Source organism: Nerophis ophidion, linkage group LG20 (genome assembly GCF_033978795.1).
Source record: "Nerophis ophidion isolate RoL-2023_Sa linkage group LG20, RoL_Noph_v1.0, whole genome shotgun sequence".
Taxonomy (NCBI): domain Eukaryota; kingdom Metazoa; phylum Chordata; class Actinopteri; order Syngnathiformes; family Syngnathidae; genus Nerophis; species Nerophis ophidion.
The window spans coordinates 23,774,628-23,795,354 of record NC_084630.1 but is presented as its reverse complement, the minus strand read 5'-3'; the positions used below and the strand labels follow the sequence as shown (position 1 = coordinate 23,795,354).

Below are 20,727 nucleotides of genomic sequence, written 5' to 3'. Positions count from 1 at the left end.
TGACATATATAGTTACATCATGTATATATTACATGTTATTATGAATGTTACTAGATACTACATATAAACTTACATCATGTATATATTACATGTTATTATAAATGTTACTACATGACATATATACTTAGATCATGTTTATATTACATGTTATTATGAATGTTACTACATGACATATATACTTACATCATGAATATATTACATGTTATTATGAATGTTACTACATGACATATATACTTACAGCATGTATGTATTACATGTTATTATGAAGGTTACTAGATACTACATATAAACTTACATCATGTATACATTACATGTTATTATGAATGTTACTACATGACATATATACTTACATCATGTATATATTACATATTATTATGAATGTTACTACATGACATATATATTTACATCATGTATATATTACATGTTATTATGAATGTTACTACATGACATATATACTTACATCATGTATATATTACATGTTATTATGAATGTTACTACCTGACATATATATTTACATCATGTATATATTACATGTTATTATGAATGTTACTAGATACTACATATATACTTACATCATGTATATATAACATGTTATTATGAATGTTACTACATGACATATTGTTGTGGAAATTTCTTAAAGACGATCCTTTAGTGACAAAAAGTTTTAAAATGATTTATTAAAGTAACAAACAAATAATAACAAGCTTTGCAAAGCGAGACCAAACCAGAACGACACATCCGTTCGTTCCAGCTTGTTCTAACCCCTTTAGAATTTGACATGACAATTATACATTCTCAGGAGTCCCACCCTCCATGCTCATTTACATACAGTACACCAGTTGAATGAGTACCCAAGGTCCTGTGAAGGGGAGAGGGTGTCGTTTGCCCTTCAGGAAAGGAGAACAATTTAGCTCTCTTGGGGGTCAGGAAGAGGGTAAACACATGCCCACGTCGACTATAGTCCACATGTCACATCAAAGACACAGGAGACAGAGCTTGATCAGACAATAGATCTCTTGCTAAATGTCACATTCCTGAGCCAAATAAACAACTTTTGGCAACCCGTTCAAAGAACATCTTCAATTAAACGAGTACAAGTAATTTTGCTATCACAATCCTCCCTTTTATTACCTATAATAAACTACAAACAATGAAATTACTAACTCGCGAAAAAAACACACCTAATAAACCTTAGAAAGTAATACAACCTACAGCACGATGAATTCAGCATTGCACAAACTCCTCCGACGCTCGCTACCAAATGGTCTAATACTATACGATTTTGCAAAGTCACAGCCCGTAACGCCTTCATTTCGACTCTGCTCGCCTCCATAATAGTAACTGTTGAATTTACCAAACCTGAAAACCGATAATTCAGCGTCTCCATTCTAAGCATGAGTTTCCCCACGCCCAGCTGTGGAAACAATGACAATGCCACCTTTTCTCCTGCTGTGCAAAGTTTATGATCTGCTTACACATTTGTACCCCAAACCGCATCATGGGGGGCATACTCACGCTTACCCCTATGGCTCGGAACATCTGACACAATGTAAGAGTGGTCAGCAGCTGTTATCATAGCACAACGGCCCACCCAATTATATGGCAATCTAACATAAACATTAAAGCCACAAAGCCACAGAACATCCTCCTGAGGCCGCGTGCCAGTTTGATCTGGTACCGTAAAATAGGGAGAACAGCCTCCTCCTTGCGCAGCCTGTGAAATGTTCAAACTAGTGTTACCGTGATATGCAGTGCATGGACTGGTCACGTTTAAACAATACATCAGTGGAATTTGTCCCATCTGCACTGGCGGCTCTGTAAGGTTCCAAGATACCGCATAACACACAAATTTCGTACCCGGCCTAATATAAACTGGACCAAAAATCACATTCGTATCATTATCGGACCACAGATCATAAAAATCTAACTTCGGATCTTTAAGCGAAGACAAAGGTGTCCCCGTACGCGCCGTAACCGTATCATTCAGATTTGCTGCAAATAGGTATGAATAACACATCCTCGGAAAATATCTATAACCCTCCATTACAGGCTTAGGTGTGACATGTGGATTGGACGTCGCTATAGGCATATATGTACAGACATAGCAGTTTGAGCGATTATGCGAATCCGCTAAATATTTTGCATACTGGTACCAATAATTAAGCGTATACACACTGGTATGATTTATTGACTTGGCAAGTGCATGCAGCCACATATCATCCAAAACAGACCCATCCTCTCTTTTCACACGTTGCGAGAGCAGAGTATTGCCTGAATTTGAAAGTGGCGCTGTCACGTTCCTGTCAATGTGTCCTCCGCCTCCTGCGTGCATCCAAAACCATGGTAACGCAACGAGTGTCGTTACACATATGGCAACACACCATGAACTCCTCATTGTACTCGATCCTGATCCCCTGTATGCGCACCAGGGAAAAACTTTGTTCCGTCGCTTGTCGTTAGCGCAAATCTTCTTGTGTTCCCTAACCTCTTTTCTTCTGTTTGTCCTGGTGATTTTTGGCCCTCAGCGCCTTCACCTGTGTCTGCAAACTAGTAGTGTTTCTCTAAAGATGTGATGCGAGGGAGGTGTGTGTAACCCTCGTCTCCGCAGCCGCGGATCCTGCCGTAGGAGCCAAAAGCGATTTTACAGCTCCTCACTCCTCTGCTGCGGCCACCGCTACAGGGCCCGAAATCGCCTTGCAATGCAAAGCGTGGACCCACGTCGGCCGTTCTTCCACTTTCACTGCAGTGTGGGTGACGAGGAGAACTTGGAATGGGCCGAGCCAGCGTCGTTGTTTCCAGCTCTTCCGTCTGAAGTTCTCGATGAGCACGAAGTCGCCCGGCACAATGGTGTGTAGAGGATGATCCGCTCGCCCCGGAAGCGCCGAAGAGACTTGCCTTCGAATATTAGCAAAACACTTTGTTAAAGATATACAATATCTTACCAGTCCGTCTTCACACAGGGTCGTCTCAATTGGCGGTCCTAATGGTCTTATCCCCACATTAGGTGGGACTGCAAACAGAATCTCAAAATGTGACCGGTCATGACGCGCGCGCACCCGCATACGCATGTACATGAGAACTATCCGCAAACATTTAGACCAGCTGAGCTTAGTCTCTTCACAACATTTGGCAAGTTTTAATTTAATTGTTCCGTTTTCTCTTTCAACAGCACCTCCGGATTGTGGATGGTAGCTGCAATGAGTTCTCAAATCAATTTGCAAATAATCAGACAATTGCTGTATCACCTCATTTACAAAATGTGAACCATTGTCACTCGATAACTTCTTCGGAATGCCACACCTTGCCACAATTTCAGTTAAAAGTGCTTTTGCCACTGCAGCGGAATAAGCATGTTTCGCTGGGAAGGCTTCTACCCATTTTGAAAACATATCAACCATCACTAGACAATATTTTTTTCCTTCACTGGGTGTAAGTTCAATGAAATCCATCATGACATACTCAAAAGCCCTACTAGGCGGTGGGTGTGCTGCTTGTGGTAATTGTCTAAATTCACCTGGATTATTTTGAGCACAAATCAAACAACTTTTTACAGACATCTTCTGTGAAAGCGTAAAAACACCTTAGTAAACCAGAATTGCTGTACTGCTTGACACATCCCTCCCTTTGACACATGGTCCAACCCATGAGTCAATTTAGCATAACAATCAAACAAGCGTTTAGGAAGACAACGCTTCCCATCCATCCATCCATTTCCTGCCGCTTATTCCCTTTGGGGTCGTGGGGGGCGCTGGTGCCTATCTCAGCTACAATCGGGCGGAAGGCGGTGTACACCCTGGACAAGTCGCCAACTCATCGCAGGGCCAACACAGATAGACAGACAACATTCACACAAAGCTTCCCGTCAGGGCCAAACCAGGCTCCATCCCGGAAAACAGCACCAGAATTAGCCCATGCCTGTCGTTCCTCGCTCACAAACAACTCGGCACTTGCGCCAACAAGGGTGAAATCTCAGTCGGAGAAGTCACCGCAGTCAAAGTCAGGTGTGCGTCATACTTTTCGTCAGTCAGAGATGCTAATTGCACCGAACGCAGCACATTAATTTTTGCCGCATAATTATTTCTATATGCATCGACTGCTTGTGAATAGAATACATTTTTTCCCGCGTGCACACGGTTGCCAATACTTTGCCAATAAACAGTCATGCATAAAAGGATTTAAATCCTGCCAATTATCAGATTTAGCTTTTGCTATCGGAATGTGCGGACTGGAATTTTCAACTTGATCCTATATTTCTTGTGATGGAGTTAATTTTACTGCAACTGCGCATTTGCATCCATCAAAATAGACGTCATTAATAAACAAACTATCATTCAAATCATGATAGAATGAAGCTTCATATTCCTGGTCCGGACCTTCACGAACATGTGACACACAATACATGCTTTCAGATTCAATTTGTCAGATACTGGATTTAAATAGGGTGATATTGTGCTCTCTAGATCCTGCAAGGCAGTGGTCGTTACCTACCACTGATAGATATAGAGCGGACAATTCACCCCCAATGTGACAAAATTCGACCCATTTGCATTCCTCTCAACTTTGAGGCCTTCTGGCGTTGGTGTGAATCTGATACCCCATTTCAACATTAAATCACGACCCAACAGATTGATTGGACAAAGATCAGACATTAAAAACGAATGTAGGTTGATTGGCAACACTAAATTGGCCCTGGTGTGTGAATGTGAGTGTGAATGTTGTCTGTATCTGTGTTGGCCCTGCGATGAGGTGGCGACTTGTCCAGGGTGTACCCCGCCTTCTGCCCGATTGTAGCTGAGATAGGCGCCAGCGCCCCCCGCGACCCCAAAAGGGAATAAGCGGTAGAAAATGGATGGATGGATGGATGTTTCGTTGTCATTGTACAATCAGCTGTCGCCCATGTACAACGAATTGGTATTGAAAACTTTTCTCGACAGTTTGCCCACTTGCACTAGTGGAAAACATAGTTCTACCACTCAATTTTGTAGAGAATTCACTCGTTTGAATTACGCTGTTTGTCGCTCCAGAATCGACAAGAAACGTCAATGACCTTCCACCCACATCACACACAATCATTGGCATTTTCTTGTATGCTAAGTCGTCACAAAAAGCATATGTCCCAATCATTGGCTGTTCACGCTCTTCTAATTCCCTAATTCTGTCCTGCACCTTAGCAAGCAGCAATGTATCAGTAAAAGCAAGCGTCTTCGTTGCAGTTAGCGGTTAGTATGGTGTTGTTGTGAGAAGGTGTGAGTGTAACACTTATCTGTTTCGTCATCTCACATCCCGAGCCGGTCAGTCAATCTGAATTGTTTCTGAGTTGGCCTCCATCCGCTCTGCCCCAATAGTCTCGTTGTCCATCCCGTTTATTATCAGGACAGTCGTGCCTCCAGTGACCTTCCTTTCCGCAAGTGAAACAATAGTTACGGCCACGTCCATCTTTTTTCTTGCCTCTTCCTCTTCCTCCGCTCATCCCGCGTTCATTTCACAGCGGCAGTCTTCAAAGTATTCAAAAATCAGTCCGTGGTGGAGTCCCACAAGTGCCCCCATGTCCCAAAAATGCAAAAAAAATAATTAAAATCCAAGGGCCGAATTATGGACCCCAGCGTGCCGCTTTCGGCCTGCATGCCGTAGTTTGGAGACCAATTTCAAAAACTGCCCACGGCCGGGTATTTTTCCCTTTGGAGTTCATTGAGAGCAAATCCAGCAGAAAATTGGCATTTTAAACAAAGAGAGGGAGTTTGGAGAGGTCAAAACGTCCCGCGTGCACCTCTGCTGCTATCTTTGCGAACTGCTCCGGTCCCAGATGCAACAGCAGAAGTTTTTTTATTTCTGCTCCTGTGGGACGCCATGCCCGACAGAAAGCCTGGAATGCGGCTGGAATGCGGCTGCAAGCGCGTCTCCACCTCTGTGTGGTGACGGCCAGTCTCTGATCGCTTCACGCATTTCCTGGTCCATCTGGCGTAAGACCAAAACGGGAGTCCCTTGCGGTCCTGGATATTCCATCATCGGAGCCCGGAAGGTTCTGCCACTTCTCAGAGTCCTGCCAGCACTGTCCTCACTCAGAGACATTTTGTTCACTTTATCGGTCACATGTTGAATTGATGAGCCCGATGGTCCTTGATTGTCATCCTGATGTGAGTCCGCCGGTAGTTAGTGGGCGGAAACGGCATTGCGAGGGGAAGAGTTGGGAGCTGCTGAAGCTGGAGCTGGAGGGGTGCCATCGGCGGGTGCTGCTGCTGATGTTGCTGCTGCGGCGCTGGCACGTCCACAAAAGCGCCCGCTGGCAGTTGCTGGTCGTAGTGCGGGGGCAGAGTGGAGTAGAGTGGCATCCAGTCCTCAGAAACCCTTCGACTGCGACTCAGGCCCTGAGATTAGCTCGAAAACAGAGTACTAAGAAAAGTATCAGTTGGAAGATCTATCTTTTTTTTATTTTCTGCTTCACTCATCCAAAGTTTCAAACACTCTTTATGTTGTTCGAAACATTTCAAATTTTTCACACGCACAGTCTTTCCCTTTCGCATGTTGACCTCTTGTAGCGCCAACCTTTTTTTTTTATTTTACTCAATTCATTCATACTAAATGAACCAGTCTTGGGAAATCTCAATTCATATTCACCCATACTTTCACACACATTAGGGATCCCTCTACATATTTTCTTTCATTGTGCACATACATGGGAAATCATAATCGAATACCTCAGGCTTAACTTTCCTGGACCACATATTCAAGCGTGTTTTAATTTTCCGGTCTTCTCGTTTAAACTTAACAGGCTAAGATTCATGTTGTTTCTTCCGGCCTCTAACCGGGCATACACTCACGGCCTTATAGATACTGTTAATCATCGGGACTCTAACTCTAACTCATTAAAGTTTATAACGACACGGCTCCAACCCTAAATCCGTGTTATTTCTTCCGGCCTCTAACCGGGCATATACTCACGTTTTTATGAAGACACGGCTACTTTCATCGGGACTCTAACCCGGAATTAAAATTTTGGGACTCTAACCCAGGGACTCTAACCAGCGCTACTAGATAGTACTTTATTGATTCCTTCAGGAGAGTTCCTTCAGTAGAATTAAAAAACATGTATCAGTATATCAGTACATGTAACTATGTAGAGAGACGGAAAAAGAACGGCTAATTTCCCATGTATGAAACATATAAATCACTCAAGCTTTGTCACACAAAAAAACCTTTCGTGGATTCGTCTTTTGTTTAAAATTCAAATGTCACAGATTCGTCTTAAAATTTCAGTCAGGATGATTCAATTAATTTACCGTTACGATGTTGCAGTGGGTTAAACGTGATCCCGAAGAGACGGCCGTCCAATTCGCAGGGGCCTCGAAAACTCTCCCGTCCTTTCAAATTTCTGGGAAGGAGACGTCAGCTTTTTTGTGCTGCCGGGTTGATCAGTCCATTTCTGCGGCCTCTGCGAACGGGAACAGCGATCTTCTTGGGATCCCACTTCTGGCTCCAACTTGTTGTGGAAATTTCTTAAAGACGATCCTTTAGTGACAAATAGCTTTAAAATGATTTATTAAAGTAACAAACAAATAATAACAAGCTTTGCAAAGCGAGACCAAATCAGAACGACACATCCGTTCGTTCCAGCTTGTTCTAACCCCTTTAGAATTTGACATGACAATTATACATTCTCAGAAGTCCCACCCTCCATGCTCATTTACATACAGTACACCAGTTGAATGAGTACCCAAGGTCCTGTGAAGGGGAGAGGGTGTCGTTTGCCCAGAGGAGGGGGGTCACTCAGGAAAGGGGAACAATTTAGCTCTGTTGGGGGTAAGGAAGAAGGAAAACACATGCCCACGTCGACTATAGTCCACATGTCACATCAAAGACACAGGAGACAGAGCTTGATCAGACAATAGATCTCTTGCTAAGTGTCACATTCCTGAGCCCAATAAACAACTTTTGCCGACCCGTTCAAAGAACATCTTCAATTAAACGAGTACAAGTAATTTTGCTATCACAATATATACTTACATCATGTATATATTACATGTTATTATGAATGTTACTAGATACTACATATGTACTTACATCATGTATATATTACATGTTGTTATGAATGTTACTAGATACTACATATAAACTTACATCATGTATATATTACATGTTATTATGAATTTTACTGCATGACATATAAACTTACATGTATATATTACATGTTATTATAAATGTTACTAGATACTACATATATACTTACATCATGTATATATTACATGTTATTATGAATGTTACTAGATACTACATATATACTTACATCATGTATATATTACATGTTATTATGAATGTTACTAGATACTACATATAAACTTACATCATGTATATATTACATGTTATTATAAATGTTACTAGATACCAGAGGTGTGGACTCGAGTCACATGACTTGGACTCGAGTCAGACTCGAGTCATGAATTTGATGACTTTAGACTCGACTTGACAAAATGTAAAAAGACTTGCAACTCGACTTAGACTTTAACATCAATGACCTGTGACTTGACTTGGACTTGAGCCTTTTGACTTGACAAGACTTGATACTTTCCCCAAAACCCAACGATTAAAAAGTTATTCAGGAGCGCTCCGTATCTTCCATTGTGTACGGAAGTGTGTCAGCGTGTGTGCGATGATAGCCTGTGCGCTACCTGTCAGTACAACAGCCAATCAAATTACATCCACGTTGTTTTCGTCACACAGCATTCACCCAATCAAATTGCAGGAAAACCAACGGAGAAGAGCTTTCAAACAACAGAAGAATAAGTGAAGAAAATTATGCCATAAAGTGTTTCGTTCGGGTATTAAAACTACGACTTGGTCAACAAAACAGGAATTGCCGTATGCAAAACATGCGGTTGGAAGATTACAGATGGAGACGCATCAATTTACAACTTCGTTCGGCATTTGAAGTTGCACAAAGAAGGGTACGTTGTGAATGTAAACTGACGTTTATTGGCTGAGTAACGTGACTTTTATTTGCTGTGTTGTTAAATCAGTGAGGCCATAAACTCACTGCTAACATTAGAATCATAGACATCTTATAAGGGTACGCAGCATCGAGCGCTACTGCCTATTACTGCAAACGAGATGCGGGGCCGCCATCTTGGAGTGGTGATCCGATCACTCAGTGCAATTCATTTGGTAGGACCAATGAACTGTCAGCGCATTTAATTCATATTACCTCACTGAATACCACTTATATTCACGCGCTTTTTTGTCATTCGTGTAACTATGATAAAGGACACCTGTCTTGGCTTGTTCATAATTTGCTTAACAGAAAAAAGAATATTCTTATATGCTATAAGTGACCAGACATCTGAGATCAAAACTGGGAATATAATCCCAGAGAAGGGGAAAAAACAGTCAGCTATTTTGAAGTTGAAGAAACAATATGATTAGGTTGTATATACATGCGTATATCCTACATAAACAATGTATGAATACATTAGATATCTATATATTTTACGGACCTATAGACCAGAGGTTCTCAAATGGGGGTACTTGAAGGTATCCAAAGGGGTACATTATATTTTTTTAAATATTCTAAAAATAGCAACAATTCAAAATCCTTTATAAATATATTTATTGAAAAATACTTCAACAATATATCAATGTAAATTCATAAACTGTGAAAAGAAATGCAACAATGCAATATTCAGTGTTGACAGCTAGATTTTTTGTGGACATGTTCCATTAATATTGATGCTAAAGATTTCTTTTTTGTGAAGAAATGTTTAGAATGAAGTTGATGAATCCAGATGGATCTCTATTACAATCCCCAAAGAGGGCACTTTAAGTTGATGATTACTTCTATGTGTAGAAATCTTTATTTATAATTGAATCACTTGTTTATTTTTCAACAAGTTTTTAGTTATATTTACATCTTATTTTTTTCAAATAGTTCAAGAAAGACCACTACAATTGTGCAATATTTTGCACTGTTATACGGTTTAATACATCAGAAACTGATGACATAGTGCTGTATTTTACTTCTTTATCTCTTTTTTTTCCACCAATAATGCTTTGCTCTGATTAGGGGGTACTTGAATTAAAAACATGTTCACAGGGCGTACATCACTGAAAAAAGGTTCAGAACCACTGATATAGACTTTATCTCTGTTGCTGCAACAGCAGAGAGTTTATTCTGTCTTGACACTTTGTATTGATATTTTCTATTACATTCTTCCTTTAAATGATCATGTTTACAGTGATTGAACATATATAAACACCTGAAAGTCTTTATTTCAGCTAAAACCACCAATCTGTTTCACTGGATTCAGAATAAAACAAAATTCTGTCTTACTCAACAAAGTTAGTATTTGAATATTGTTACTTGAAGACTTATCTGTGGTTACAATAAAATGAGAATGCATCATAATCAACGGCGGCTGGTGAATTTTGTTTTAGGTGGGCCTGAAAGTTTGTAAACCAAATACCTGTAGGGGGGTCATCCTCACCCAGAAGATTTCTTTGTGATTTTCACATACAAATATTGTAGTTCTTTGCTCCTGCTTAACTCTGTGGTAATATTCTTTTCACAAAATACAACCAATAGTATGTTAATGTTAAATCTTACTTGTGAAAAGTAATCCTCCAATTCCTATTTTCAACAGTCCGCTCAATTGAGCAGGAAAACGCTGAATACCAGCCCAGCATCTTTGTTTTCTACCTGTCAACTGTCAGTTTAGGCTGCTTGCTGGCTCCTCATCACCACTTCAAGATGGCGGCCAAATTGCTTGCGTCACAGCAGTCAATTCTGCGTCTACTTATAAGATGTCTATGGTTATAACGTCATTGCAAACACAGAAAACTGTTGCATCCACTGCAGTTTTCTACCTTATTCATACTTTTTGTCAAGTGATATTTTTTTTAAGCAGGGTTGCATGAGGTACCTACACATAACGTTACGTTAGTGAATGTATCACACACAGTAACGTAACGTTAGACGGCGGTCAGCAGCACCGCATATTTTAGCCACCTACAAAAAGACAAACATAGTCAAATAAAGGTCAGTTAAAATGTATACTATATTAAGAATATGTGTACACTGTATTAAGAATATGTGTACATATTCCATAGAGCCCTGACATCTAACAAGTACAGCACTGTTCATTGTTATGTTCATGTATTTGTTGTTTTTCATGTGTACGCACACATAAACACATACAGTATGAGATGAGATCAATGAGATAAGGTAACAACATGATATAAACTGCTGTGGAACTAGTTACAATGCAATATTCCATGGAAATACAATTTTAACACTTTTGTGCAAATAAGTACAGTTGCACTTGTTTTTTCAAATGTGTTTATACTGTAAAGGAATGAGTTAAATGTTTGGAATAACTGGTTAATAGTGCTATTATGAAGTGCAATGTCAGCACTGTTTTTTTTAAATAATAAATACATACAGCATTTTAAAAGCATACACAATCTGTGTACATATATTAGTCTGTGGTTAAAAAGACTTGAAATGACTCGAAACCCAAAATGCAGGACTTGGGACTTGACTTGAGACTTTCCAGTATTGACTTTGGACTTGACTCGGACTTGCCTGTATTGACTCGGGACTTGACTCGAGACTTGAGGTCAAAGACTTGAGACTTACTTGTGACTTGCAAAACAATGACTTGGTCCCACCTCTGCTAGATACTATATATATACTTACATCATGTATATATTACATGTTATTATGAATGTCACTAGATACTACATATATACTTACATCATGTATATATTACATGTTATTATGAAGGTTACTAGATACTACATATAAACTTACATCATGTATATATTACATGTTATTATGAATGTTACTAGATACTACATATATACTTACATCATGTATATATTACATGTTATTATGAATGTTTCTACATGACATATATACTTACATCATGTATATCTTACATGTTATTATGAATGTTACTAGATACTACATATATACTTACATAATGTATATATTACATGTTATTATGAATGTTACTAGATACTACATATATACTTACATCATGTATATATTACATGTTATTATGAATGTTACTACATGACATGATGAAAGCTATTATTAAGAGTGTTTATGATGACATAAAGAGTTGAGGTTTGTGGGTGTGTGTGCGTGTGTGTGCGTGACCCACTTGGTGTCCTGCAGGGCCTCGCTGGCGTCCACAGAGGATCTCCTGCTCAGCTGTGGCTTCCTGCTCTGCAAAGGTGTGGTGTCCCGCATGGACCTGGTCTCGGTCCACCTCTTCTCCGGCACTCGCCTCTTCTCCTTCCTGTCGCTGGCGTGGGGCTTTGTGGCGGACGTGGACATCGAGAGCGAGAAGTACCGCCACTTGGGAGCGGCTCGCTTCATGGTGGGCACGCTGGTGAGGCTGGCTTCCCTGCGGGTGTACAAGGGCAAGCTGGCCTACCTGCCCGCCGCGCCACGCCACCAGCAGGCTGCGGATGTGTTGCACCACAGTGACGCAAATATGTTGCACCACAGTGACGCAGACATGTTGCACCACAGTGACAAAGACATGTTGCACCACAGTGACAAAGACATGTTGCACCACAGCGACAAAGACATGTTGCACCACAGCGACAAAGACATGTTGCACCACAGCGACAAAGACATGTTGCACCACAGCGACAAAGACATGTTGCACCACAGTGACAAAGACATGTTGCACCACAGTGACGCAGACATGTTGCACCACAGTGACAAAGACATGTTGCACCACAGCGACAAAGACATGTTGCACCACAGTGACAAAGACATGTTGCACCACAGTGACAAAGACATGTTGCACCACAGCGACAGAGACATGTTGCACCACAGCGACAGAGACATGTTGCACCACAGCGACAAAGATATGTTGCACCACAGCGACAGAGACATGTTGCACCACAGCGACAGAGACATGTTGCACCACAGCGACAAAGACATGTTGCACCACAGCGACAAAGACATGTTGCACCACAGCGACAGAGACATGTTGCACCACAGCGACAGAGACATGTTGCACCACAGCGACAAAGACATGTTGCACCACAGCGACAAAGACATGTTGCACCACAGCGACAAAGACATGTTGCACCACAGCCATGCAGACGTTCCCATGCAGAACTCCTTCCACAACTCCTGTCACTCCAACAACTCCCTGCAAGCAAGAAAGAAGAAGAGTGACTCCAACAAAGCTCCCACAGGTTTGTGTGACTCTCTGCTGCCCCCGCTGGACCAGCACCCCCCCTGCACACTGGGTGGTGGTTCCCCAAGAGGACTTCGTCCTGGTGCTGGCCATGTACCAGTCCCACCTGGCCGAGGACCTGCTGGCGGCGCCGGACGCCACTCTGGGCGACGGCGTCATCCACCTTTTCTACGTGAAGGCGGGGATATCACGTGCGGCGCTCCTCAAGCTCTTCCTGGCCATGGAGAAGGGCGCGCACGTGGCCTCCAGTTGTGCACATCTGGTGCACGCCAGGGTGCGGGCGCTCAGGTTGGAGCCCTCGTCTCCTCAGGGCATCATCACGGTGGACGGCGAGGTGGTGGAGTACGGAGCCGTGCAGGCCGAGGTGCATCGCGGCCTTGCTAGAATCTTCTGTGGATGAACACACACACACGCACACACACACACGATACACAAGCAAAGATGTCAAACTACTGCTGATGTTTACAAAGAAGCAACATGAAGTAAGAGTAATGCAGCAGCCATGAAGTAAACATCATTTAGCCAAGCGGTGACGGATGATGGATGATTGACATCCAAGAAGCACCAGCTTCCTTTAAGCCCTGGGAAGTAAAGCCGTTGTGGGCGTGGCTTACTCATTTTGTCACATGTCGCATACCTCCGCCTTTTTTAAGCAGTCATGAAATAAAAGCTTCTACGTCTTATATGTCTGTGTTTGTATACTCTATACCAGTGGTTCTCAAATGGGAGTAGCACTAAGTCAACAACATCAACAAAACTTACCTTTGTGATTTCGTTGATTTAATCGTTGCAAATGCATCTGCAGGTTTTCCATACATCTCTGTGCCATGTCTACTTTAGCACCGCTGGTAAATAGCATGTTAGCATCGATTAGCTGGCAGTCACGCCGCGACCAAATATGTCTGATTAGCACATAAGTCGACAACACCAACCAAACTTACCTTTGTGATTTCGTTGACTTAATCGTTGCAAATGCATCTGCAGGTTATCAATACATCTCTGTGCCATGTCTGTCTTAGCATCGCCGGTCAAATGTGCAGACACTCTGGTACATTCAATGGGGGTCTGGCGGAAGATTTCTTGCCAGTGGTGCAACTTGAATCCCTCCCTGTTAGTGTTGTTACACCCTCCGACAACACACCGACGAGGCATGATGTCTCCAAGGTTCCAAAAAATAGTCGAAAAAACGGAAAATAACAGAGCTGAGACCCGGTGTTTGTAATGTGAAAATGAAAATGGCGGGTGTGTTACCTCGGTGACGTCACGTTCTGACGTCATCGCTAAAAAACCGATAAACAGAAAGGCGTTTAATTTGCCAAAATCCACCCATTTAGAGTTCGGAAATCGGTTAAAAAAATATATTGTCTTTTTTCTGCAACATCAAGGTATATATTGACACTTGCATAGGTTTGGTGATAATGTTCCCCTTTAACATGCAGCTGCAGAGAAGAAATATGTAAGAAATGTTGAATAAAAGTGGGACAAAAAAGAGAGTTTGCATGCTTTAAATATGGGTCATGAATAAATACAAGTTAATGATGCAGAGTTATAAAATATACATGTAAATGTGTTGTGTTAATTGTGTTGCAAAGCGGAAGGATTGTTGTGATGTTGCGACCACACGGACCGTAAACTAGGCAGAACATGCAAGAGGGGAGGGTGCTGGAGTTGTCTTCAGCTCCTCAAAAAGATTTGAGTGTATTCGATCATTTCTGTACAACTTCAAGCAAGTGATTATTAGAACCTCTTTTTGTTACAAGCAGCCAACGAGGTCTCACGGTGTCGGCGTGGATGTTGTATACAGCAAGGAGGAGTCAATAAACGCCCGTTTTACAAAAAAGAACTTCCCTGTGTTGCCGTGTATCGAAAGGAGCTACAAGTGCAAAATGCAAACAGAGAAACCTGAGAACAAGTCTTTTCTGCAGCTTGCAGCTGTGCTCTAAAGGGTGAGCACCACTAAGATGAGCACCGTGCATTATTTACTTACACACCACATTGGTCTGCTGACTACGGTCCCATCGATCCATTTTCTACCGCTTGTCCCGTTTGGTGCTGGAGCCTATCTCAGCTGCATTCAAGCGGAAGGCGGTGTACACCCTGGACAAGTCGCCACCTCATCACAGGATCCCATTTAAAAAAACAAAAACAAACTGCCGTACTGTCAGGTGACTTTTCCTCTTTTACCACCAAATAGTTCTTTCTCCTGCGATGAGGTGGCGACTTGTCCAGGGTGTACCCCGCCTTCTGCCCGATTGTAGCTGAGATAGGCGCCAGCGCCCCCCGCGATCCCAAAAGGGAATAAGCGGTAGAAAATGGATGGATGGATAGTTCTTTCTCTTCTCAGTCCATGCAGAGAATCAACCCCGAGACAACAAGACGGCGCAACGAGCATGATAGTTGATACTGTTACCTGATTGGCTGTTAGCGTGTCACGCCCACTGATCACTTCCTGCTTACCAACCTTGCTTTCCACTATAAAGACCTGAAAATAGCCAACACATTTTTTATTAATATTGATTTCTTGTCTGTTGGGATATATTGATATTGTTTTATCGCCCGGCCCTAGACGACACAGACACACACAGACACACACACACACACACACACACGCACACACACGCACACACACACACACACACACACACAGACAAAGGATGTAGGGTGCCATGTGATAAAGGTTCACCTTCAAAACCAGTACAATAAATAAAATAAAAATTTCAAAGAAGTAGAAAATGCAACTTAAGTAGAAATGTTTAGTGAAGGCTGAAGAGCCAAATGCTAACAGTTAGCATGCTGGCCAGATAGTGTCAAATAATTAAAAAAAATGTGAGCAAAAGGAGCTAAGAAAAGCTAACAGTACTATGCCAACAATAGCATGCTTACAGTTAGCATTAGTAAAATACCAAAGTATATGACACAAAGGTGTATATCTGCTCATTTGGCCAAAAGTAAGCTGGCATGCTAATGTTAGCATGCTTAAATGCTAACTGTAATTGAGTAGCAAAATTGTCAATACGTGGACTTTGGTTGTTTTTTTTTGCGGAATGCAAAGGAAAGTTGGAGCGGGCAAGGCGTGAAAGTAATGACATATTTTATTTTAACACTAACTACAAAAAAAGGAGGCAAACAAAAGGCGCGCACAATGGCGGAAAACAAACTTGACTAATGAAACAAAACCTGCACAAAGGCAGAAACTTTGAACAATAAACAAAAAACTTACTTGGCATGGAACTATGAAACAAGCAGCGTGAATGGTGAACATGGCATGACGTGAGTAAAGGTAAAGTCGCCAGGCTGACTTCCTGGCAACTTTACCTTTAAATGATAGACATGATTAGTGACAGGTGTGCGAGTGCAAAACGTGAGACAGGTGCGTGACATGAGGACAGGTGAAAACTAATGGATAGTCATGGGAACAAAACAAACAAACAAGTGCAAAAACAGGAAACAATGGAGTCTTCAGCAAAACAGAACATAAGTAAACAAAACATGATCACAAGACATGACAAAAATATACTCTGAGGGGTGAAATTGTTTAAAATGCTAGCCTGCTCATGTTAGTATGTATCAAATACATGATTTTGTTGGTGTAGACCTACAAAATCAGCTAAAGAATTATCACACTAACATTAACATGCTAACAGGAGTTACTAATATATGTGTAATAAATACAAGTGTAATAATAGATGTTGAAGAAATAAAAGTGGGATAATAAATGTGTAATAAATATAAGTGTAATAATAGATGTGTAATAAATATAAGTGTAATAATAGATGTATAATAAATATAAGTGGGATAATAAATGTGTAGTAAATATAAGTGTAATAATAGATGTGTAATAAATATAAGTGCAATAATAGATGTATAATAAATATAAGTGGGATAATAAATGTGTAGTAAATATAAGTGTAATAATAGATGTATAATAAATATAAGTGGGATAATAAATGTGTAGTAAATATAAGTGTAATAATAGATGTGTAATAAATATAAGTGTGATAATAAATGTATAATAAATACAAGTGTGATAATAGAGGTATAATAAATACCATTGTGATAATAAATGTGTAATGAATATAAGTTTAATAATAGATGTATAATAAATATAAGTGTGATAATAAATGTGTAATAAATATAAGTGTAATAATAGATGTGCAATAAATATAAGTGTAATAATAGATGTGTAATAAATATAAGTGTAACAATAGATGTGTAATAAATATTAGTGTGATAATAAATGTGTAATAAATATAAGTGTAATAGTAGATGTGTAATAAATATAAGTGTGATAATAGATGTATAATAAATATAAGTGTACTAATAGATGTGTAAAAAATATAAGTGTAATAATAGATGTGTAATAAATATAAGTGTAATAATAGATGTTGAATAAATTAACGTGTGATAATAGATGTGTAATAAATATAAGTGTCATAATAGATGTATAATAAATATGAGTGTGATAATAGATATGTAATAAATATAAGTGTAATAATAGATGTGTAATAAATATAAGTGTGATAATAAATGTGTAATAAATATAAGTGTAATAAATATAAGTGTGATAATAAATGTGTAATAAATATAAGTGTAATAATAGATCTGTAATAAACATAAGTGTAATAATAGATGTGTAATAAATATAAGTGTGATAATAAATGTGTAATAAATATAAGTGTAATAATAGATGTGTAATAAATATAAGTGTGATAATAAATGTGTAATAAATATAAGTGTAATAATAGATGTTTAATAAATATAAGTGTGATAATAAATGTGTAATAAATATAAGTGTAATAGTAGATGTGTAATAAATATAAGTGTGATAATAGATGTATAATAAATATAAGTGTACTAATAGATGTGTAAAAAATATAAGTGTAATAATAGATGTGTAATAAATATAAGTGTAATAGATGTTGAATAAATTAACGTGTGATAATAGATGTGTAATAAATATAAGTGTCATAATAGATGTATAATAAATATGAGTGTGATAATAGATATGTAATAAATATAAGTGTAATAATAGATGTGTAATAAATATAAGTGTGATAATAAATGTGTAATAAATATAAGTGTAATAATAGATCTGTAATAAACATAAGTGTAATAATAGATGTATAATAAATATAAGTGTAATAATAGATGTATAATGAATATAAGTGTAATAATAGATGTATAATAAATATAAGTGTAATAATAGATGTATAATGAATATAAGTGTAATAATAGATGTGTAATAAATGTAAGTGTAATAATAGATGTTGAATAAATAAACGATTGATAATAGATGTGTAATAAATGTAAGTGTAATAATAGATGTATAATAAATATGAGTGTGATAATAGATATGTAATAAATATAAGTGTAATAATAGATGTATAATAAATATAAGTGTAATAATAGATGTATAATAAATATAAGTGTAATAATAGATGTATAATAAATATAAGTGTAATAAGAGGTTTTGTAATAAATACAAGGGAGTTAGTAATAGATGTTGAATGAAATAAAAGTGTAATAATAGATATGTGATAAAAGTGTGATGATGTTGACAATGTTTACGTCCGAGTGTTCTTCCTCTGCAAGTAGAGAGCCTCAGGTGTGTCACTGTGACTGCTTTGAGACGTCTGTCACCTGGTGGTAGAAAGAGGCTGGTGCAACATCATTGAAGGAAAGCAGCCTGGCGCTTGTCACTTCTTTTCACTTCATCTTATCACTTCAGCTGTTATCACTCCATCTTACCACTCCAAAGGCATTCTATTCTATTCTTATCAAGTTAAATATTTATTTGGAAGGCATTTATTTCAACATGGAGGTCAAACATGTTGTCACTTGACTCAGACTGAGGCCCTCAAACACCATCAGTGTATCACATAATGTTATCACACATTGTAATACTTTTCTTTTTACGTGCGCTGCTAAAAATATATCTACATTTTGTGGTTAAATGAAAGCAGACCTGGCCAAATGAAGGCCCGGGGCCACATGGGACCACATGGGACCACATAGAACTAGTTAAACTTTTCCATCTGTCCCGCCTGTGTCAAGAAGATATTTAAATATTCATTCACAAACATATGATCATATAGTATTTGTTGCATTGTTATACAATATTCAAATTTAAAAGATGTGTTTTAGTGCTGTCAGAGGATCACACGTTCTAATCATGGGACAATCGGTAGAAAATGAATGGATTAATCAAAGCTTTTTACTGGCTTGCATAATTGAAATGAACTTTAGAAAAAATCAGCAATAATTTGACACAAATGCTGTACAGCATTTGTGTCAAATTATTGCTGACTTATCATCTGGAGTCAAATATCAAAGAGTTAGAATATACTTACAATATTACACCAAGTCTTCTTAGTCCAGCTTTGATGATGACGTCACACAAGCATCTGGGGCTTTTCTGGAGTGGGCGGAGCCATACAGATGTCAATATTATCGATACAAAGGGTCGTACAGGTTCTGAGTCGATACGGACGCGATATTTAATCAGCTCGTTTGTTTAAAATCCTGACAAATATAAGTAGTCTTCGTCTTCATATTCATATTAAAAAAAATAAATAAAAAACATTCATATTCATGTGGTCACGTTCAGAGGTGGGTAGTAACGCGCTACATTTACTCTGTTACATCTACTTGAGTAATTTTTGGGATAAATTGTACTTCTAAGAGTAGTTTTTATGCAACATAATTTTACTTGAGTATATTTATAGAGAAGAAACGCTAATTTTACTCCGCTCCATTTATCTACAATAAGCTAGCAACTCGCTGCTTTTTTTTTATCGATCTGTTAATGCACGCTTTGTTTTGATTTTGTCAGACACGCATTCAAAGTAGGAACTACGCATGCCTGTGTTTCACCAATCAAATGCAGTCACTGGTAACGTTGGACCAATCAAACAAAACCAGGTGGTCACGTGACCTTCACACGTCGAATCCGCCCTAAAAAGGTTGAAAAACTTATTGGGGTGTTACCATTTAGTGGTCAATTGTACGGAATATGTACTGTAAGGTGCAATCTACTAATAAAAGCTTCAATCAATCAATCAAAAGTGTAAAAGAAAAAATACACTTTTTACTTCAACCGTACTTCCCGTCAAAAGCCTAAAGACTGATCGCACATTTCCTGTCTTCAAAATAAAAGTGCCGCTCCATCGCGCCTGCGCTTAGTGCGCTAACAAAATAAGAGTCTCCGAAAGCCAGAGCATACAAGTTAGATAACTACGGAGCTTGCCGCCAATGTATTTATTGTAAAGTGTATAAAAACGAATATGGAAGATGCCAAAAACCAACGACATTCATGTGGTATTAGACAGAAAAGAGGAACTTTTTTTCTCCTCCATTTGAAAATGTGGACATTATCAGCACTGTCTGATTCCAGTCAATGCAAGTCATCAGAATCAGGTAATACACCAACTTATATTCTTGTCTTCATGAAAGATAGGAATCTATATGTTAAACATGCATGTATATTCATTAAAACACCTTTAACATGTCAACAAAAACG

At 39.2% G+C, this 20,727-nt stretch overlaps 1 pseudogene; it reads left to right on the top strand.

Moving 5' to 3' along the window:
* LOC133538892 (sphingosine kinase 2-like) overlaps positions 1-13,891 on the top strand; it is a 71,445-nt pseudogene extending 57,554 nt beyond the window's left edge.
* The last annotated feature ends 6,836 nt before the right edge of the window (positions 13,892-20,727 follow it).